The 24,077-nt window shown below is 40.5% G+C and overlaps 1 protein-coding gene and 1 pseudogene across 3 annotated transcripts in view; both read left to right on the top strand.

Moving 5' to 3' along the window:
* ntrk3b (neurotrophic tyrosine kinase, receptor, type 3b) overlaps positions 1–24,077 on the top strand; it is a 246,509-nt gene that overhangs the window by 69,439 nt on the left and 152,993 nt on the right. The gene's annotated exons all lie outside the window — the stretch shown is intronic.
* The window catches only part of LOC146526115 (uncharacterized), a 152,491-nt pseudogene continuing 129,095 nt past the window's right edge, over positions 682–24,077 (top strand). Inside the window, exon 1 of the transcript XR_014869863.1 lies at positions 682–22,438. The product of XR_014869863.1 is annotated as an uncharacterized LOC146526115 (transcript). The remainder of the gene's footprint in view (positions 22,439–24,077) is intronic.

The following is a 24,077-nucleotide window of genomic DNA, read 5'->3' as shown; positions in this document are numbered from 1 at the left end:
GTTTTAATCACAGAAGTCACCACCCCCCAATAAAATAATAGACATCTAATGGATTTCACTTCTTGGAGATGGAAACTATACCAAACTAACTACCATCTCTTATATATTGGGGGCGATCGTGGCTCAAGAGTTGGGAGTTCGCCTTGTAATCGGAAGGTTGCCGGTTCGAGCCCCGGCTTGGACAGTCTCGGTCGTTGTGTCCTTGGGCGAGACACTTCACCTGTTGCCTACTGGTGGTGGTCAGAGGGCCCGGTGGCGCCAGTGTCCGGCAGCTTCGCCTCTGTCAGTGCGCCCCAGGGTGGCTGTGGCTACAATGTAGCTTGCCATCACCAGTGTGTGAATGGGTGGATGACTGGTTGTGTAAAGCGCTTTGGGGTCCTTAGGGACTAGTAAAGCGCTATACAAATACAGGCCATTTACCATTTACCATATAGGTTTACAACTAAAACCACTATGACCTCATCTGTTTCTACTTTATTGTATTTACATCTCTAAATAAATATCTAATGATGATTAGATGATCTCCAAGACAAGGAAAATAAGAAATTAAAACCTAAATGTAGGGATGGGTACCGGTATCCGGTGCCATCATGGCACCGGTTCTGACATAAACGGTAGTAACCAGACCGAAAAGCAGCGCGCATTTCGGTGCTTTATTTCGGTGCTTTTTTTTTCCTGAGCTGTGATCAGTGTTGGGTAAGTTACTTTAAAATAGTAACTTAGTTACATTACTAGTTACTTCTATCAAAAGTAACTCAGTTACTTCAAGTTACTCGTTACTTTCAAAGTAACTAGTTACTAGGGAAAGTAACTTTGGTTTTACTCAGAATTCTCTTGTTAATGTGTTGCTTCCATAACTTTGCCAGTCTTCTAGCTTGCTTACTTGCCACAAGTGCACTGTGCCACCTACCAATAGAAAGGAAAAGATAACGTGCATATTTCCACGAGAGAAATCCCACGCCTGGACCGTCATTGACTGCTGCCATGATTCTAGCCTACGTCACAGCATCATGTGCGCGTTTTACATCCAACACAAAAAACTGCAGTCGTGGTGCTTTGATTGTACTCAGAACTCGGAAATTCTGCCTTCTGAATAGGAAGATGTAGGTAACACCAGACTGCAGATGAGCTGCATACAGAGCTGGACTGGGACAGAAAATTGGCCCGGGCATTTTGACTTGAGACTGGCCCGCCATTATAGGAAAAATCATAAAGCCTTTGAATGAAAACAAACGCTGTTGTGACAGTGATGTACACTGTCTTGATGGTATATATGCACCAATCTATCAATCCTTTGTTGTAAGATTCAGATAATTATTTTTTAAAAGCTAGACATTTTAAATGAGAATAAGAAAGAAAAGTATTTCCTTGTGCCCCCCTCTCCCTGTTAATAATTAATAAATTATTTCCAGTTAACAATAAAGACAGTGAAATATCCCTACTCATGACATTATAATGAAAATACCCAAAAATGTAAAGCAGGCAATGATGCTGAGGAAAGTGGAAACAGTGAGATGTTCAAACCTGGGAAACTCTGTGGCAGACCCCACAAGCAGCTACAAAAAGAAAGTTATAGCTTGCCTTCAAGACTTGGAAAAGGACAAAATCATTGACCGCCTTACTTATCACCGCCTTTACCCAAGGGATGCCATACCCTGCATTTACGGACTTCCAAAAATCCACAAGGAAGCTGTCCCACTCAGACCCATAGTCAGTAGCATAAACTCAGCCACATAACATTGCAAAACACCTTGCTACCATCCTTGCTCCTCTCGTGGGGAACACCCCACACCACATCAAGAACTCCACCGACTTCACTGACAAGGTCCAGAAACTTACCCTGGATCCAGATGAAACCATAGTGTCCTTTGATGTAGTCTCTCTCTTCACTTGCATACCCACCACGGAGGCAGTGGAGACTGTCAGAAAACGACTACAAGAAGACAGCTCCTTGGAGGACAGGACCAACTTCACACCCGATCAGATTTGCACACTGTTAGACCTCTGCCTCACCACTACATATTTCAAATACAACGAAGGCTATTGCAGACAAAAACATGGCTGTGCCATGGGCTCCCCCGTGTCACCTATTGTAGCCAACCTTTACATGGAGGAAGTGGAAAGGAAGGCTCTTGGCTCTTTCAAAGGAAGAGTACCCAGCCACTGGTACAGATATGTAGACGACACCTGGGTCAAAATCAAGACACAAGAAGTGGAATCCTTCACTGCGCACATCAACGCTGTGGATAAAAACATCAAGTTCACCAGGGAAGACACGAAGGATGACTGTTTGCCTTTCCTGGACTGCGCTGTGCACATTGAAGAGAATGGCAACCTCAACATCGAAGTTTACCGGAAGCCCACACACACGGACCAGTACCTCCTGTTTGACTCCCATCACCCTCTGGAACACAAACTTGGAGTAATTAGGACCCTACACCACCGTGCAGAACATGTTCCCTCTAAGCCTGAAGGGAAAAAGAAGGAACACACACATGTAAAGGAAGCACTCAAAACGTGCGGCTATCCTAAATGGGCGTTTTTAAAGTCAGCAAAGAGGCACAGAAAAGAAGATCAGACACCAGCGAGGGAGGATAAGAAGGACAGGCGCAACAACATTGTCATCCCCTATGTAGCCGGTGTATCAGAGAAACTCAGGAGGGTTTTCTCCAAGCATGACATCCCGGTGTACTTCAGACCCAGCAACACACTCAGACAAAAACTGGTTCACCCGAAAGACAAAACGCCAAAACACAGACTTAACAATGTGGTGTATGCCGTACAGTGCAGCGAGGAATGCCCAGACCTCTACATTGGAGAGACCAAACAGCCACTTCACAAGCGCATGGCACAACACAGAAGAGCGACCTCCACAGGACAAGATTCAGCTGTCCATCTGCATCTTAAGGATAAAGGTCACTCTTTCGAGGATGCCAATGTTCACATTTTGGACAGAGAGGACAGATGGTTTGAAAGAGGAGTGAAAGAAGCCATCTATGTCCACTGTGAGCGACCATCTTTGAACAGAGGCGGTGGTTTACGACACCAACTCTCTGCCATCTATAATCCAGTTTTGAGATCCCTTCCCAGACGCCTTAACGCCCACTCACACCCTGGGCCATCTGACCTCAGGAATTCGCATGATAAGGTGGGGCCAGGTTTCACAATGAAATCACCCGAAACTCTGGCTGATTGGGACCCACACCCAGTTCCACACCTTGGCTCAGGCGATTAGAGGATCATCAGGGGGTCCTTTTGTCCCTCTGTGGGGGGACACTCCCACTAGGGTTATATCTGGGACTCTCCACCATTTGACCTCAGAACTGAAGAAGCCTCTCGGATGAGAGGTGAAACGTCTTCAAGTAACTTAAAGAAGTCCAGACGCTTTTCTTTGCAAGCTCCTTTGACTACGATGACCTGGATGACTGAGAACCTTCACAGACATTTCACCTAAACTTGGTTTATATCTGACCCAGATAGACTGCAGGTCATAACTTCTTACCTGAAGTTCAGTTCACACTTGGACCGGCGGCCGCCTCGGGTCTCTTTTCCTTCTGCGTCCCCTTTCCCTCATCCACCTGCTGCCTCCACCACTTGCTAATGTTACAGAATCTGTGGAAGCTCCGCGATAACCACCACACGAAGTAACGAGTAACGACCTTATCTAAATCCCAGTAACGACTAACGCGTTCCTGATTTTGGCATAATAACTAGTTACCGTGCTCGTTACCACAATAATAACGTAGTTACTGTAACGCGTTACTTAATAACGCGTTAGTCCCAACACTGGCTGTGATACACTTTCTTCTTCCTTACATTTCTATTGGCGGTTGGCAAACAACTGAAAGGTGCATTACCGCCACCAACTGGTATGGAATGATACACTTTAGATTCTAGCCAATCATTTTACGTTTCGAGGATAGTAGGCGGGTCCAGGTACGTACGTTCTTTTAGAGCAGAGCTACAGATTAAAAATGCCCAAGGCAAAGCGGTCAAAAGTCTGGCTGTACTTCACAGCAAAAGATGCAAACTCAGCAGCCTGCAACAAGTGCTTTAAGCTGATACTGTCAAAGGAGGTCACACTTTAAATCCGATGAACCTAGCCCTGCCAGTGTAGCAGAAATGATGATGGCAGCAGCAGCCGTTCTTCTCTGCGTGAGTAGCTTAATGTTGTTCGTGTGTAATTTACGTTGAGTAAGCTAACCGCGTTATTAAATTAATGCATGTAACGTGAACTAGCAAACACCATCATAGCTACATGCGGCTGTCTTCTTGTTTGATGTCAGATACTCCCTTCACCCTGGCCAAAAAGGCTAAAATGACCGAAGAAAAAGTGGAAAACAGCTAAACATGAGAGGTTTTTGGACAAAGTTTGTGTTTTTTCCATTGTTTAAGCACTGCTTCCAGCCCAGAGTGATACCATATATGCCGTATACCTGCAGAAAAGACTAACATTGTTATCTTTTTACAAAAGAACAGCTGAACATGAGAGGTTTTTGGACCAATTTTGTGTTTTCCATTCTTTAAGCACCGGTTTGGGCACCGTTTAAGCACCGGCACCGTTTCAAAAGTACCGGTTTGGCACCGGTATCGGATAAAACCTAAACGATACCCATCCCTACCTAAATGACTTGCATGTTTTGTTTCTTTAGGTCTTTTTTGAATCTTATTACTTCCTGTTGGTTCAAAATCATTTAATGCATCTTTAAGGCAGATACCTATCATTGTGTGTTTAAGTGCATGCTCGCGTGTGTGTGTGTGTGTTTTCAGAGTCCTAATTACTTTCTTTGCTTCACTCCATCAACGTCTGGACAAATTGATGCGGGGTGATGCATGACTGTGAAATGCCCCGGCATATTTTGCATGCACGTTGTGTAATAATCCATTGCTCATAAAGCATTGTTCTCTGATTTGACAGATGGTCATTTGACACTAAATCAGACTTTGATACGAGATCACAGGGCTGTGTTAGTGACAGAGAATCACAGAAAGAGGAAATGTGATCAAAAACAGACAGGAGACAGAAAAACTGGCTTAAACCGAGCCTGAAAGCTGAGTGAAAAAGAGAGAAATTGCGTGTGAAAGAAGGCAGTAGATGGAAAGGTAGATTTTGAAAGAGAAACTGTAGATAACGACAGGGAGACAGAAGAAGAGACGGAGAAATTATGCATGAATGCCCTACTAGGGGACAAGGAGCTCTTCACCTCGAGGCCCATCCAGAGAGACATAGTAGCCAGACTGTGCGGGAGACTTTACATCCATAATCACAGCACTCTCACAGAGTCTAATGCTTTATGACGGCTGTGCTGGTCCTGAGATGGCAGCGGGTGGTTGTGGGTCGTGGTGAGCCACAGGAATAATGGCTTGAGTTAATCTGAAATACACGACATTTAGACTGGGCGCTCTCCATGTCAGCTGATGTGACTGGATCGATAGAATTTCTAACGCCACGCTTTTTCCTACCTTAAACTCAGACCTCCCACCAACACTCCACTGTTCCCCCATCTTGCTGTTTTTCTGATGTCGCTTTTGATCTCTTGTGTGTTGAACAACCAGAGGGGTTAAAAAAATGATCAAGCTGTCAGAGGAGCTAAAAATACTTGCTTTCATCTCTGTAAAGTGGTGGTTTTAGGTGGTGTGCTAGAGCTTGTGTACGGCCCTCCGTTCTCTCAGCCAAGGATCTGGAGTCCCTTCAAGTCACGGGGCAGGGGTCGAACATGCAGTGTCATCATGCTCCACTCTCACAGTGTTGGCTTGATGGGTGTCTGTCAGCGCCTGAGACTAAAAGCTGAAGCAGTAGTCGCGGCAGCAGCAGCAGCAGCTCTTCTCAGAGGCAGCCAAATCCCACAGGCCAGATGAGGCTCTGATTCCTGAGGCAGCAGTTTGCCCCAGCCTCCCTCCTCAGCTCAATCCCAACCACTTCCATCCCCCCACATCACTCACCACTCACTCAGCAACCCGTGCACTGACAGACAGTCGTCTGGCTAGGGCCTGACATTCGGTGTACACAGCGCCAAGCCCTCCGACACAGGAGCTGTCAGTCAAACGACACTGGCAGGGAACCCTTGGATGTGTTTGGACAAGAGGATGAGGATTTCAGCAGTGCAGATAGCTATTTGCCATGCCGTGGGGGTTGGGGGTGGAGTTGGGAGCCAGGGCCGAGGCTTTCTCCCCAGCCTTGTGGCTTCACTACATGGCCTCTGGATGGAGCCTCCGGCCTCTCATATGCCGCTGCGGTGCGGTGCCGTGACAGTGTGGCAGTGGCAGTGGACTGATTTCACAGTGACGGAGACAGATAGCGGAGACTGACTTTGATAATGTGAAAAAGGAAATAAGCTTTTTTTTTCTTTTCTTCTGTGTATCCAGGGAGGCTGATAAGATTTCTGCTCTGAGTGCTGGAGTTACAGTCTGGTTCCATCTCCACAGCTCTCTGCTTAAGAAGATTCACATAATCATAGATTTCAGTTTTAATAACACTTTGTGGGAAAACATCATTTTTGTTTTCGAAATGCAATCATGAATAACAGCTGCAATCTATGAGCATGGTTTTGGCCCAAAGCGTCTTATTTGTGCTCAGCCTGAGAGACGCATTGTTTTTAAGTCAAACTTCGAAAGAGTGTAATGTCAAAGCACTCGACAGCTACTGATAATTTCAGGGGCTATAATGGCAACTTTTGCCATTAATTCACTCAGCTGTAGTTAATTTATGCTCATTCTGTGATTCTGTTTGACTGTTTACTTGCTAATATTCTTTCTGCATCAAGTATCTGAGCTGTTATATTTAGTCAAGTATGGTTTCTTGATAAAAGAAACACTCTTTATCATCATAATCTGAATCTGCAGCTACAAGCTTTTAAGATTTTAAGTGTTCCTGTGAACTGGACCTAACATGCTGTTACAATGGTAGATGCTCATAATTAACATGGCCATAGCTGGAAATAATCAGGTTAGCATATGCACAATTAATCCCCATAAGCCGTAGACTGTTTCCGTCTATTCTGCTCTTGGGTGTGGTTGATATCAACAGGTCATCTCGGGCCACATGTGTTCATTTCAGGCAAACTATAATGGAAGGGCTAAAGCTACTATCATTTCACACAATAAGAAGGTGATAATTGTCATTTTTAACCAAGAGATCTCTTTCAAAGATAAATTAATTTCCAACCAAGAACCAGAGATTCTGATTTTTCATGTCGGGTCAGTTTGTTTTAAGAACAGAGGCAGTGAGTCAGGTGAGGGCAAGCCAATCAGATAAAAAGTGAGATTGTATGAAGGAAGGCCTTAAATGGCATGTTCAAATCAAATCAAAATTTATTTATATAGCACATTTAAAAACAACAATGTCGATCAAAGTGCTTCACAAATTAGGAAATAAATAAAACAAGACAAATTTACCAAACAGTAACACAAGACAAGACAAACTGAATGATAGACAAACTAACTTAAGTCAGAGGTTAAAAGATGAGTCTTCAAGCAAAATTTAAAAGACTGAATAGACTCAGAAGTGCGAATGGCAATAGGGAGATTGTTCCATAGTCTAGGTGCTGCGAGCCTGGACCTAGGTTGCATTAAGAGCATCTGGTTTGAAGATCTCAGTGCTTTTTTTTTTTAGGATTGTACAAATGGAGAAGTTCTGTTAAATAGCTAGGCGCGGTATTGTTTAAGATTTTATAAGCGAGTAAAAGAATTTTAAAATCATTGCGAAATTTCACAGGAAGCTAGTATCCATTGGATGAAGTGAGGAGCTGCATCAAGGGTCAATAAAAGATAAATAGGAATGATTTTAATTGTAAATCATGGATGCCCAGTCTAGTGCCAGACTAACCTACCAACAGTTATTATTAATATTATAAACGATGTATCTACTTTAAATACTTGTAATCCCACTGTGTTGATGTTTGATGCAGTTGCAGCAAATTATATTAAGACATTACATTAGTTGTGTACTTATAAAATAAAATAAAAGATAAGAGAACCTTTATTAGTCGCAAACGTGGGAAATTTTTTTTATATAAAAATAAATAATAAAAATAAAAGCAAGACAATGCCATGATGCATTCTCAATAATCTAGGAAAGAAAGTTAGAGGGCTAATTGTGTTTGTCTCGCTTTTATCACAGAGTTGATTCTGCTCATCTGGACGCAACGTTTTCGGTTAGAGAAGCATTTCATCACGCATCCAAGTCACTTCTTCAGTCTTGAGACTGAAGAAGTGACTTGGGGGAATGATGAAACGTGATGAAACGTTTCTCCCGCTGAAAACTCTGTGTCCAGAGGTGCAGAATGAACTTTGTGGTAAAAGCGGGACAAACACAATTAGCCCAGAGAGATCAACATCATTAATTTATGTCAACAGAGTGTCAGCTTATCCCGTTTCCGTTTCCAGTACATTCGATTTTATTTAAATATCTGTAAAGCTGGTTAGACAAATTCCAATAAGGCATTTTCCAATATTATAGGGCAACATCACTGCAATGTGAGCGAGTAAAAATGCGTGAGATGGCCAACTAGAGTGTATATATATTAGAGGTTCAGATCCCATCTGCAGTGATGAGACTGCTAGAGTGAGTGATAATTTTCAGAGGTGCCAACTCCCTGCCTCTCTCCAAATGTCTAAAAGACTCTGAAGTGATGTTAGCAATCACAGCTTAAGACTCGCCGAACCCTCTGATAATCACTAGAGCCTTCTCTCATAAATGTCAGCATGAGCGTAGTGTGCTGCACACACTCACAATGTGCTGTCATTATCACTGTCCACATTTTAATTTCATTTCCTTTACTTGTGATTTCTGCTCTTTTTACATCCACTTTTTAGTGGTGGGTGTGTTCCCTGTTCACATTTAGCTCTGATCTAGATTTACACACTCAATTTGAAAAAGAAAAAAAAAGATTATAGTTAATGCTCTGACAATAAAAGTCATTGTGATGCCAAGCTGATTTGATTAATTCAGTTAATCTGCGATTAGTATTTTATATTTATTTCTATTTTACTGGATAATGCAAGTGTGACTGTCAATCAGTTATTCGTTTGTTCAGAAAACCACAGTCCCATGTCAGATTTTTCATTTAGTTTATATTAATCGAATAGGAAAACGATAACAAATTTGATATGAAGTAGGATTGGGTTTTTTTCTCATATTTTTTTTGCTACAGGAGGTGTCACTCTTGCTGGCCATTAGGCAGAATTAGAATGAAGGCGTAAAGCTTTCACACTGCCTGCATTTTTTTCAGACCCAGAAGACCCCGCAGAGTAATCTGGCATTTGTTTCAGCACATTTTATTAGTGTATTGAATTCACATCAGTGACTGTAAAGCTGGTGTATCTACTAAATAACTTATATGCAGTGTTGGGGAGTAACGGAATACATGTACCGCCGTTACGTATTTAAAATACAAAATATGAGTAACTGTATTCCGTTACAGTTACCGTTTAAAAAGGTGGTATTTAGAATACAGTTACTTTGTTGAAATAAATGGATTACACGGCGGTACTGCCCTGTTTCATATTGTGGCGGGTCAGGCCTGTTTGGGTTTTGTTTGACAGCTGTGTTCTGTTATTCCAGGCGGCAGCGTTACGGTTGCCATGGTTACAGGGTGACGTTCTCTCTCTGCGTGTTTCCTGGGTGAGAGAGGCCTTTTCGTTGTTCTTGTGCTAAGCTAATAGGCAGAATGCTACAGGTATAGCTCTAAAGAATGTAGCATCATAGGCAGTGTAGTCCGTGCTGCAGGGAGAATGCACTGCCATACACGTTATGTGTCTGTGAGCGAGGGAGGGAGAAAAAGGAAAAATACGAACTGTCATCGAGCAAAAACGGGAGCTGGAAGCATGTAAATATAATAATAACCACTGCAGCCAAGAAGAGTGCCTGACGAGCCCAGTTGTAAGTAAGCTATTAAGACTCGACTGTACACCGTGTTCGTGTTTTCCTCCAAAAACAATAAGTTCCGTTGGAGCAGCCTTTCATCGCCTCTCTCTGTCTCTCGCTAGCAAGGTTGACCCAGACAACAAAGTAAAGCTAGTTTTCGGCTACTAGCCCGACACAGAACCCACCGTATTAGCCAGAGGTCCCTTTACTACGGTTCGGAGCCGCGGACCTTCAGTAACAGTAATAAATCACAGCAATAGTACATTCATGTAGTTGTAAACAGCATGATAATATATTAAGTAATCCAAAGCATTCAGAATACATTACTCTCATTGAGTAACGTAACGGAATACGTTACAGAATACATTTTGGGGCATGTATTCTGTATTCTGTAATGGAATACATTTTAAAAGTAACCTTCCCAACACTGCTTATATGCATTGTGTAATTAATTGCCATTGCCACAAAATGCATTTCACACAGAGGTGTTTCTGCAGCTTTCCCATGTCATTATGAAGGAATCTGAGCAAACCACATCCAGGAGACAGCAGTGCTCTGAGTGGACCTGTACAATACTGATTCAGGATTTATTTGAAGATCTTGTGTTGAAGGTTTTATACGTAATAAACACATTTATCAAATGCTCAGAAGTTGGGGCACATCTGTGGTTCGGGTCTGTCTGTTCAAACCTGAGTTGTTTTCTGATACAAATCAATTTGATGCCACGTTGTTTTAACTGAACTGTGCAAATTTGTTTGTAATGTTCATGCATGCGTGTGTTATTTGGCAGCCGCAGATAACCTCAGTCAAAACTGTGTGAGGAGTCTAATGTACCAGCTCCTCTCGGCAAACTCCGTCCTTGTTGGGTTTTTGATATTCGACCAAATTTTCCAGGTGCAGGTTTAATGCAAACCATTCAGCTCTGGCTGTAATTAAATCTGTTCTGCTAATGATCCAATTAAGTGAGAATAAGTTAAAGAAAGGCTATGGCACTTTAATTAAGTCATGTCAGCGGAGAGTAAAACATTGGCATAGCCTTCCCCGGCTTCACAGTTGGCTTACTGGCTATCTGGCGAGGATTGCTCTGGCCTCTGGTTTGAATGGTGTTCTTGTGTGATAATATACTCCAGCTTCACAGTGCCTCCTGCACAGCTTGAGGCCTCTTGCTTCTCTGCTCTTTCTACTAATCCTATAGACGCTCAATACTTAATCCTTTTTTCTTTTTTCTTTTTAAACTTTCCACCCCAAGCAAAAGATGCTAAGAAAAGCAAAGCATAGCATAGGATGATATATGGATCAGTAGGTCACTGTGGGGAAACGTGTCTGGTCAGGTGGATGATATTTACTATTAAATATTCCTTTCCTCTGTTTTTCCTCGGTTTTATTCCGTATTGAAGCTAAAGTCACAGGGAGAAACCGATATGACCTGTTTGCTTAAAACTCCATTAACTATTTTTCAAATGACTAGATCAGGGGTGGGCAATCTCAGTCCACGAGGGCCGGTGTCCCTGCAGGTTTTAGATGTGTCCTCGAACCAATGCAGCTGATTTAAATGGCTAAATTAGCTCCTCAACATGTCCTGAAGTTCTCCAGAGGCCTGATAACGAACTAATCATGTGATTCAGGTGTGTTGACCCAAGGTGAGATCTAAAACCTGCAGGGACACCGGCCCTCGTGGACTGAGATTGCCCACCACTGGACTAGATGGATTTATATTTCAAGTGTGCATTTCTACTTGTTCAAAGCAGATTTACTAGTTTTATTAAAAAAGCAATGGAAATATATGCAGCATTAGTGGAGTTTTATGCAATTTTAAATTCATAGTTACCAGAGGATGAATTCGCTTGGCGATCCCTTTGCCATTAACTGTAGAAGCAAATGCAGCTCCCAATGACAATTTATACAGCACTTGAACATGGTATAAAATAAGCGGTATCTCAGTATCCAGATGTTAGCACTGGCATTGTGTTTCCATTAGCATTTACTTCAAATTATCATTATTATTATTATTATTTGTACTCTGCCACAGTGGATTTTAAATCAAACATTAAAGATGTGATTGGCATGCAGTCTTTCTGCTTTAATTCAAAGGGATTTAACAGAAAAGAATTCTATTAACTGTTTAAGAATGAAAGGCATTTTTAAAGACTACATTGTCTTCCATTTTCATAGGCTTAAAAGTGATTGGAACTAATGTAATTTTAAGTATGAGGATTGTTTTTAATACTTTGGATGAACCTCCTTGTCTGATGTCTAGAACCCATGGGCATCACCAAATGCCAGGCCTGCAATTGCCATCAGTTGGTACTTAATTGTGGGTATCTCTGCCTTCAATTTTGTCTTCAGTAGTTGGAGAGGATGCTCTGTTGAGTCAGGGGACTCACTTAGCCACTGAAGAATATCCCATTTCTTTGCAATGAGGCTTCTGTCACTAACATGACATCTCTTTGGACTCAGTGAAAAGTTAACAAATTCCAGTTCCGGATTTTTTACCTGCTTAATTTGTCATGGAATAAAAAGGGGACAGACTTCAGCATGAAACTGTTTGTCAGTGAATTGTCTTTCTTTTGAACCTTTGAAAGCATCAGAGAATAAACAAAACATAGCTGTTCCTGAACACACTGCAATACTTTTGTTAAACTCTTTGGATTAAAGCTGAAGGTCTGCACTTACTGAGTGCATAATAAATTACAAAAAGTGGGTCATTGTCCAAAAACTGACAGGCAGCATTTTCTTTGTATTCCTAATTATTTTGGCTGCCTGGATTTCCATCCAAATATAGTACAAATTTCAACTAAATTCAAAAATAAATCTGCTGAAGAAACTGAAATAATGCTCACATTTATCCACCAGTGTTGTGTTACTGTTACTAGTGGCAGTTCCTCCATAGTCAGGTCCCAGTGAACTGCAGCAGAAAATGAGATTACAATGAGATAATTGAAACAGCAACAGGGAAACCTCATAAAGTGAATCTAGCAACTGAAACATTTGGCTCACACGCTTTGTTTTCATAAAGTATGTTGAATTCGGATGTTGCTTCATTATTATTATTATTATTTGGATTTAATTGCTTGAACAATTTACTGATTTCCTTATGTTGTCCTTGTCCCCTAAATACTTGTCAGAAAATGGATGGATGAAAACTTTTCGAGCAAAGGTTTTTATGTACAAACTGAAAATGCAAATACTCATAAAAATAGGTAATAATAATAATAGTAATACTCTCAGCAGCTATCCTCATTTCTTTTTAGTTTAAGGTTCAGCAGTATGTTATTACATCTTTCTCCCTCGTTCTCACTGTTTCTTGATCAGAAATCTCATTAGTATGCACATAGTCATCACATTGTTGCATTTAGAGGCACAGAAATTGAGCCTAGCCCAAACTTACAAAATTAGGCTTAATTGGGTGCTTGGCAGAGTGCTAGCCAATGACCTAGGGGTTGATGGAAGGCTGGGATGTTTGAGCTGTCTTCACCAAGGCCTAGATCTGCGTGGCCTGCAGCCCTGTCTCCAGTGGGGTGATGGGAATTAAGATCTGGCAGCCCCAGCTGGGTCAAGGTGGCTTCCTGCTGTCTGAGACTTACAGGGATACCCGGCTTGATGCCAGCCACGTCACCCCTGCCAGTTTAACAGCACCATCTGCCCCAGCTCCTCCTTCCGCTCAGCAAGGCTCGTCAAAACAAGTCAAGATGGCAGCCCCAGGTGGCTGTGTATGACAGCTACGGCAGAGGGGATGCTGAGTGCTGCTGTGCGGTTGTGGCAATCATCCAGGCAAGCCTGGGCTGGTCTTATATCATATAACTACCTCAACACCTTCTCAGCTGTGAGACAGCCATGTAGCAACCTGCTGCCCGCTTCACCAGACAGACTGCTGGTCAGGGATTACAATTTAGCTTTGGATCAGCTCAGGGCTATGGCAGCCTTCCTGCACTCTGTGACGTGGGAGCTATAACGGTTGGATATGTAAGCTGCAGTTTCTAATGTTCAAGTCCTGGAAAAATTTGTGATTTCAGATATTAAAGTGGAGCAAGGGCTGCAAGTTTCATGAGATGATACGGAAGATATTTTGAAACTGGTACAGAATCTGGCAGGTTGTTTAAAATATTTGAACTGTTTGAAACTGTATTTATGATCCAGAGTTCAAATACATACCTCAAAAAATTTAAATAACTCAATAACTGTCATATAGCGGCATCTCTTAGCTATGGAAAACCAAAACTGCTGTTTAAACTATTGTATGTGTTGCTTTTAGATAGCTTATTGCTCCCAGTGGAGATATTTAATAAGTGGCATGCTAAATATTTATATCATACTTTACAGAGTATAGCTGGCTTCAGCTGAATTGCAGATTTCCTAATGCCCTATGCACAAATTATGTTAAATGTCTATTTGAATATATGTTTAATTACATCCCAGACAAAAATAAAAATAAATAAAAAAATAAATCTGACTAATATAGTTCAATCAAAGTAGCAAGTAATTTGTTATTAAGTAGTATTAAGTCACAAAATCAAACATTTAATTTTAAATTGAAGTTATATAATTTTTGTTTGTATTATATGTTAAAAAAAAAACACTCTTTTGTCTGAACACAAGTTACTTGCATCAATATAACTCCACAAATCAAACCCAGTTCAGCACTTAATCTTTCAAATTAATTTTTGTAAAAAGGACATGTTCTATAGTATAAGAGATTTATTGTGTAAGTTGCTTAGTGTCGTCTTCTATATCCTGTACACAATCATTTGTTTCTTTTCATTTTTGAAATCACGATATTAGCGTTTACATCCTTAAAACCAGTTACCTGTATTCTTTCGCAAAAGACAGCGCTTGTTATTAAGACTAAGCGATTCTCACTCATTCTAGTTGGGCTAAAGGCACTCAGATATTTACTTCTGGAATTGTAGTGACCAACAAAAAAGCAAAGACAGTAATTCTTTGTCTTTGTCAAAGGAAGTGTGATGCCAAAAAAGCTGAAATTTAAATTTAGGCCTAGCTTAACTAAAAGTTAACTGAGATCAGTTAAGTTAGCTGTGAAACTTGGTTAGCTGTGTTTTAACACCTGCTTTGTTAATGATGTGTGCTACAGATGATCCTCTGCAGCACAGCATAAAAAAAGTCAAAGCTGAATGCTTTCTTAGGAATCTGCTGTTCTGTAATAATATTTTTTTTTTAAATTGTTGGATTTTGACAACAATTCATATTAAATATTTAAGTAAATTCGCACAGCTGGTCAAATGACATTGTTTTTTTTTATTAAACTGTTTATTGGGTTGAGACTGGGAATACTGCCCAGTGTTAATTTAATTAACCCTACGCCTAACATACTGCAAAATTCCAAATTAAAGCTAACACACTAACACAGTCACATTAATAGCAGTTTGACAGACCATGTGTTATGCAATAACGGATTTTAAAAAAAGAAACTGAAAATAAAGCTGGAAATATGAGGGTTGCTTTGTGTGCTCACACTGCTCAGAAAAGGCATGTACAGATATCTGCATTTGAATACTAAATTTGAATAAAGGCCTCACTGTAAAAAGGAAAACAAGGTGTCATTTCCAACAATGCTACATTAAGTACAGGTTAGTTCTGCTCTGTTTCAATAAAATCCTAGTCTTATTGCAGAATAGGAATATGCAGGGCTTTGCTATAATCATTTAGAGTGAGGACTGAGTAAAGAGCAACAAGGCAAAATCAAAGTTTTGGCACTATGCTCACAGCTCTAAGCCATCCAGCTGTGCCAATTACCCACTTGTTCTGATAACATCTCCCCCTCTCATTCCAAATAAATAAACACTCAGAGCAGCAACTGTCACACATATATTGGGATCAAAATAAGGCATCCATTTTGGTGTTAAATTCAGCACAGTTTACAGTAAATAGTCTGCAACTGTTCTTAGTAACTTAGTAACCTTAGTAAAGATTTCAGGTTTCATGGTTTCATTATTTGATGCAGCAGATGAGACCAACTTTGACAACGGCAAGGTCTCAGTAACATGTCTGCATTTATAAACTTCCTAGTGACCAAAAGTGGTTCAGGGTGCTGCAAGTGCTTGCAATTGGTCCCAGACAGCAAAATATTCAATTCAATTCCATTCAATTTTATTTATATAGCGCCAAATCACAACAAAAGTCGCCTCAAGGTCCTATGAGCAAGCACTTTGGCGACAGTGGGAAGGAAAAACTCCCTTTTAACAGGAAGAAACCTCTGGCAGAACCAGGCTCAGGGAGGGGCGGAGCCATCTGCTGCGACCGGTTGGGGTGAGAGAAGGAAGACAGGATAAAAGACATGCTGTGGAAGAGAGACAGAGGTTAATAACAGATATGATTCAGTGCAGAGAAGTCTATTAACACATAGTGAGTGAGAAAGGTGACTGGAAAGGAAAAACTCAATGCATCATGGGAATCCCCCGGCAGCCTACGTCTATTGCAGCATAACTAAGGGAGGATTCAGGGTCACCTGGTCCAGCCCTAACTATATGCTTTAGCAAAAAGGAAAATTTTAAGCCTAATCTTAAAAGTAGAGATAGTGTCTGTCTCCCGAATCCAAACTGGAAGCTGGTTCCACAGAAGAGGGGCCTGAAAACTGAAGGCTCTCCCTCCCATTCTACTTTTAAATACTCTAGGAACAACAAGTAGGCCTGCAGAGTGGGAGCAAAGTGCTCTAATAGGGTGATATGGTACTACAAGGTCATTAAGATAAGATGGGGCCTGATTATTTAAGACCTTGTATGTGAGGAGCAGGATTTTGAATTCAATTCTGGATTTAACAGGAAGCCAATGAAGGGAAGCCAAAACAGGAGAAATATGCTCCCTCTTTCTAGTCCCTGTCAGGACTCTTGCTGCAGCATTTTGGATTAAATGAATTAACTCAATTGGAGAAAAAGAGTCTAACTTAACATCAATGGTACTAAGAGTAGCTGTAGATAATATTACATCTGTAGGATGATTATTGGTAATTTTTTTCTCTAATGATAAAAAATTTATTTGTGAAGAAGTTCATGAAGTCATTACTAGTTAACATTAAAGGGATGGTTGGCTCAAAAGAGCTCTGACTTTTCGATGTAATCATTCATCAGCAATCAGTTTTCATGGACACAGAGGTTGCTTTCCTATTTTTACCTATTTAGTGTGACCGTGGTCTTTAACTAAAACTAGCCATAACTATCTGGGTTTTACCTTAATGTAATGTAGGTTTTTGTGTCTTATGACAAATAATTGTGTCCTGGCCTGGGCACAGCCAAATCAGTTATTGCCAGAGATGTTGAGTGTTGGTTTTTAATATAATAAGACTGATGTCAAAAAGTGAGATTCAACTCATTCAGATGTGAGATAAAAAAAAGCTGCTGCCGTAAGTGCATAATTTACTCACAGGTGATGCCATCATCATCTACTTTTTTCATCTCACATCCCTCTATCTTTATCTCTTCTCTCCTAACATCTTGCTCAAGAGGAGTTCAAACCCAGCACACCTAAGAGGACGTGATTAGCTTTATTTTCCTTCTTCTTTAAACCATCACTCATTACGGGAAGTGCTAAAGATACGCCTCTTGGCCAAAGCCACCCTGATGTGTGACGCACGGCAAGGTGATGGTGTTAGTTTTGCAGGAGTGCAGTGTGATGAAAGGATAAATGGATCCTCCAGGCTAATGGAGGGAGGCGGCTCAACCTGCAGCCCACTGAGTGGAGCCAGCTGTAACCGAGCTAGGAACGACTCTCTCTGGCTGGGCGGCAGAGCTGTTTTCCATGTTCTGAATGTCGCCGTTCTCATTTCTGCTGCTGAGAGCAGGGATGATTTGGATGTCACCTGCTAGGGTTATGTTTCTGAAACACGAGGTCTGTCCACCTAAATTCATCATTGTCATTCAGCTCACAGCCCCGATGCCTCGCTCCTTCTGCAGAGAGGCTGCCAGCTGTGCAGATGTTAGACATGACAACTCGGGTAGAGCTGACAAACAGCTGCTGTTCACTAAACCTCTGTTTGTATTTATTGACCATTAAGGAGGAGGCATTTTTTATACAGAATAAATGGGCTCACTGTAGCAAGGAGGTGTTTGATGGTACCATTACCTGCCATTTCCCCCCCAATACCTTCTAACTCTGTACTATTGAACACCTTTAAAGACCTCTTAATTATATTTCTTTTGGCATCAGGCAGGCTGTGACTTTATTTGAATGCAAAGTTGTTTCTAACACTTCAATCTGCTTTTATTATTCTTTTATGAGCAATTTTCAGCGTTATTGTGGGAGTTGGTCAAGTAATTACTTCCAATTCACTGCCTCTGGAATGTTATTCAGTTTGATGCAGTTCCTTGGTGAATTTTAGAAAATGCCTCCTGTTGGATTAATTTGATTATTTCTTTGAAATAGTTTTCCTGAAGTGCTTTCTTGCTAGAAATAATTCACAGTAGCACATTTGAGGCCAGCTGGATTTTTGTACAAATGGAAAAGTTGTCTACAACAACTGCTACCTATCACAGCTTGTAGGATAAAGTTTCATTTAATCGGTGAGATTGCTTAATAATTTGCTTACAAGTTATAGCGCTTATTTTAATTCAGTCAGTAGCAGCAATGACGTAAATTTCATTTTAGTTAGCTATGTGTTTGTCTAGCAATGGTTTGAAACCATCACACATAAAACTAAATTATGCTTTGTGGCTTTTTATATGTAAACTGTGCCAACTTGGCAGACTAAACCAGTTTTTGGGGTTATGTTTGGGGTTATATTTGGGCCTAGTGTATGATTTTGTTACCAAAGAAAATGCCAAACAAAACCGTGCTGGCCCTGTGTTTCTGCCTCCCCTGGTGAAAGTTAAATTTTCAGATGAGCAGTGTCAGAAATAAAATATGCAAATTATTATACTTTAAATCATGTTTTTTTTATGCTCTTTGGATAACACGAATAACACTTTTTAAGGCAATTGATTTGAATGTAAAAAAAAAAAAAGTAAATGACACTTCCATTCAAGTAAATAAAACTAAGAAATCATATGTTGCAGAAACTTTGACACTAGCTGTTTAAAATAGTGAGTAGTCTTTACTAACTCATTAGTATATCTGCCTTAAAATATTAAGTACTTGGTACAGTTTTTTAATGTATTTATATACATTTCTTTGAATATTAAAACTACGTTAAAAAATATAGATCATTTTAAGAATAAAGTGGAAATGTGGAGATTAAAGCCCTCTGCAAAATTTCTTACCCAGATGAGTTTGTGATATTGTACATAAATTGTAAATGTATTCTCTCTTAGCACATAAACTCAGTGTGGTGTCGGTGTCAGTGAGAATTATTAGAAACATTTTTTCAATACATCTTTATATATATTTATATATCCTGTAGCTCTTTTTTTAGTAATAAACAAAAAAACAAAACAAAAAACAATCTCTTCATTAGAATATGTATGTATTTGTTAAATGTATCCAGGACTACGGGGTTTAGAAACTGGTGAAGTCCAGAGCTTTTCTCTTAATGTATCATAATTAAGGTGCAGCACAATCAACAGCAGAAATTTTTAAAACTGTACTGTTTTTTGCAGCTTCGTTCTTTTGCAGAAGCAACTGTATATAGATGAATGTTGAGTTTATAAAACAATGACAAAAAAAGGGTAAATGGACTGATTCTTATATAGGGCTTTTCTACTCTCCCAGAGCACTCAAAGCGCTTAATAAAACACAATCACACAAGTACTTTCTCTTATGCTCCATACACAGTGTTGGGGAGTAACGGAATACATGTACCGCCGTTACGTATTTAAAATACAAAGTATGAGTAACTGTATTCCGTTACAGTTACCGTTTAAAAAGGTGGTATTTAGAATACAGTTACTTTGTTGAAATAAATGGATTACACGGCGGTACTTCCCTGTTTCATATTGTGGCGGGTCAGGACTGTTTGGGTTTTGTTTGACAGCTACGTTCTGTTGTTCCAGGTGGCAGCGTTACGTTTGCCATGGTTACAGGGTGACGCTCTCTCTCTCTGCGTGTTTCCTGGGTGAGAGAGCGCCTGTTGTTGTTGTGCTAAGCTAATAGGCAGAATGCTACAGGCATAGCTCTAAAGAATGTAGCATCATAGGCAGTGTAGTCCGTGCTGCAGGGAGAATGGACTGCCATACACGTTATGTGTCTGTGAGCGAGGGAGGGAGAAAAAGGAAAAGTACGAGCTGTCATCAAGCAAAAACGGGAGCTGGAAGCATGTAAATATAATAATAACCACTGCAGCCAAGAAGAGTGCCTGACGAGCCCAGTTGTAAGTAAGCTATTAATTATTATTATTATTAAAGCTAGTTTCCGGCTACGAGCCCGACGCAGAACCCACCGTATTAGCCAGAGGTCCCTTCACTACAGTTCGGAGCCGCGGACCTTCAGTAACAGTAATAAATCACAGCAATAGTACATTCATGTAGTTGTAAACAGCATGATAATATATTAAGTAATCCAAAGTATTCAGAATACGTTACTCTCATTGAGTAACGTAACGGAATACGTTACAGAATACATTTTGTGGCATGTATTCTGTAATGGAATACATTTTAAAAGTAACCTTCCCAACACTGTCCATACACAGATCAAACCACCAGCCTTCCAAATGACCTGCTCTAACTCCTGAGCTACAGCCGCCCCCAAAACCAAACAACAAAATACAGAATTATTCCTTCACTTGAAATTAAACTAACAGAAGGGAAAAAGTTATTTATCACTTGGTTCACTTCCTTGCCTAAACCAACCAATCATCATTCTTAGTGATGGACCAACTCCCTCAACAGAGTCCAGTCAGAGGCAGTGTACGGTGGGCCTTAATCTTGTAGAATTTCTATAAAATCATTTCAAAGTAAAAGCAATCTACAGCATCACACACTGATTTATGCCAATTTGTACTGGCTTGAAAAACAATTACCAAGGTCTAGACTGACCTATGGATGTATCCCTTCTTGCGTCACCTCATTTGTTCTTTGTTCCCTGTACTGTCTAAAGTTTCTAAACTGTCTGTATGACATATGCACTGTACATTTGCTTTTATTTAAAAAAGCTAAAAGCCATACACACTCTCACAGCAAAAGAATCCATTATTTCAAAACTAATTCCTTTCATTTTCGGTGACCTTCAACCCAAAGCTTACAGAGCTTCCTAACCTGAGCTTCGTGTTATGTATATGCAGTAGCTGTCAAAGTGTGGGTGGCAGGCCATCATTTTAAGATAACAGCACATTATCTGAAGATGCTTTGACAGTAAATCTTCATTCCCCGCACCCTTACCTTAAATTTACATAAATTTGCATCAGTGTTTTGTTTTAGTAAGTGGGGCATTGGAACTTGAGTGTCCTTGAGGCTAGTGTGTTTGAGCTGTCAAGGAGAAACTTCTCTTCATATTCAATTGGCTTTTTTCTTTTATGCATTTTTTTATTTATTTGTTATGAGCAGGAAGGAGGGCAGGCCATCCTCATTTCATCCATCTGATTGTTGAATACTTGACGGCTGCAAAGCATACTCAATTGGCATCCTGTGTGACGCTTTTCCTAGCTGCCTTGCTCTTGAACGTTATATGTGATTAACAAGCTGTTTGGGTGTGTTATAGCAAGTGTTCATTGAGCGTGTGGTTTCATGACACACACTGTATACACTGAGGGCCATCACTATAGAAACAATCTCATCCTGGATAGGAGATCACTACCTTGCATGCAGCATTCTTCATGAGCCTTCATTTGAAGAGCAACATCTTATTTATATTAAGTCTGTCTGTCTCAGTCAGAGCTCCATGTCTTGTCTCCTGCTTTGACAAATTTAATTAAAAGACTGTGTATCTCAGTGTTTGCTACATTTGGTCTCCTGGTTTCCACAGTAACCAGTGCACAGAAGTGTTTTGAGATGAGAGGCTAAGATACTCTACAGCCACAGAAGGAATGTTTTCCTTTGAAATGAATAAAAGCATCTCCATTACTACAAAGTGCTGGCAGTATGCTATGTTGGCAATGTGCTACATTGTTGCAGCATTGGCAATACATTCCTAATAGAAAAATAAGCTTCAGTGATTGATGCCTGCATTCATTTGCTTTTATTGCTTTTCAATAACTACAGATAAGCTTGCGGTTAGTATATTGATGATGTAAACAAATCATAAAATGAGCTTTAATCCACGTAGGCTTTGATGCCCAATTTACGGAAGGTGGCTTTTTTTTTTCCAAAATAACAAATCTGCAAAAGAGCAACTTTGTAGCCTAGTCTTGGTTAGTATCTAGAAGAAAATGGTGAACATGTAGAATATGCTAACTGTTATGGAAGAAGATAGAGTTTATGGTCATAAATGCAGCAGGGACAACATGTAGCAATACAGTTTCTCTGGAGATTTTACTTGAATTGCCTTATTGTGCTACATTATGCCTCTAATACTTTATTAGAAAGAAAATCGAGTGCACCTAGAGTATTCACAGTGTTCACTTCCACAGATGTTAAACCCTTATTGCAACATGGATGAAATTTATTTTTAAATGTTGTTTACACAATAGCCTGCAATGGCTAAATGTATAGCACATGTCTGAATCTCTTATGTCTGTGAAGGTTCTCAGTCATCCAGGTCATCGTAGTCAAAGGAGCTTGCAAAGAAAAGTGTCTGGACTTCTTTAAGTTACTTGGGTGGGTCCCAATCAGCCAGAGTTTCGGGTGAGTTTATTGTGAAACCTGGCCCCACCTTATTATGCGAATTCCTGAGGTCAGATGGCCCAGGATGTGATAAGGTGGGGCCAGGTTTCACAATAAACTCACCCGAAACTCTGGCTGATTGGGACCCACACCCAGTTCCACACCTTGGCTCAGGCGATTAGAGGATCATCAGGGGGTCCTTTTGTCCCTCCGTGGGGGGAAACTCCCACTAGGTTTATATCTGGGACTCTCCACCATTTGACCTTAGAACTGAAGAAGCTTCTCGGATGAGAGGTGAAACGTCTTCAAGTAACTTAAAGAAGTCCAGACGCTTTTCTTTGCAAGCTCCTTTGTCTGAATCTCTTGTTAATTTATTTTTAAAAAATTTATATATATAACATGTGCACATGTAATCACAGCTGTTGCTCAGTGCTTTTTGAAGCACTTTTGGTAGAAATTAAACCCTCAAGTCTTTTCGAGTATGATGTTGGCACACCTATTTGTGGGCAGTTTCTCACATTTTTCCCCCACCTTCACCAGGCAGGATAGGGGACATTATTACACAGCCATTTTCAGGTCTCTCCAGAGATGTTTAATCATGTTCAATTTCGGGCTCTGGCTGGGCCACAGGATATTGACAGAGTGGTCCCGAGGCAACTCCTTTGTCATCTTGGCTGCTGAAGGTCGTTGTCTTGTTGGTTGTCTTTATACAAGGTTCTCCTCTCTCCATAGAGCAACACTGGAGCTCTTTCACAGTGACCATTGGGTTCTTGGTCACATTGCCCAAGACCCTTCTAACCCCGTCACTCAGACTGGCCATTCTTCTACCAGGACTCTTCCTAGAAACTTCTTCCATTTACAGATGATGAGGTCCACTGTGCTCACTGGAGCCTTCAATGCTGCAGAATTTTTTCTGCACACTTACCGAGGTCTGTGTGTCACTACCATCCTGTCTCAACAGTCTACATACAAATCCTTGGACTATATAGCTCAGTCTGTGCTCTGGCATACTCTGTCAACTATGGGACCTTATACAGTGTAGACGGATTTGTACCTTTCCAAATCATGCCCAATCAACTCAGGTTTGCACAGGTGGACTCCAATCAAATTGGAGACACATCTAACAGATGATAATTGGAAACAGGAGGACTTGAGCTTAATTTGTAGGCTGTATAAACAAAAGTATACATGTTGTTTTTTAATAAATTTACAAGAATTTCAAGCAAACCTTTTTCAGCCTTCAGTCTTTATGGGGTATTGTACATAGACTTTGGGGTGACAAATGTATTAAATCCATTTTGGAACAAGACTGTAACATGACAAAATGTGAACACTTTCATTTTTTTATTTATAAAGTACTAGAATTAGAGTAAAATGCGAGCTGTCAGTGGAATAATATCTGAGGATATGTCATAATGTTTATAAGGCTTAGGTCCATTATTGCTTTCCTGAATGAATTATTTGATGAATGTGGTTTGCAGTAAAAATCTCGTTTTCACTGTTGAATGGATTTCCTTGTAACCAGGAAGCGACACAGTTGCGTCAAGGTGAGTTTTAGCACCTTGTAGTTATCC

The sequence above is a fragment of the Neolamprologus multifasciatus genome, chromosome 1 (assembly GCF_963576455.1).
Source record: "Neolamprologus multifasciatus chromosome 1, fNeoMul1.2, whole genome shotgun sequence".
Classification (NCBI taxonomy): Eukaryota; Metazoa; Chordata; class Actinopteri; order Cichliformes; family Cichlidae; genus Neolamprologus; species Neolamprologus multifasciatus.
Note: the sequence above shows the minus strand (reverse complement) of the source record. Positions and strands in the feature narration are given on the sequence as shown.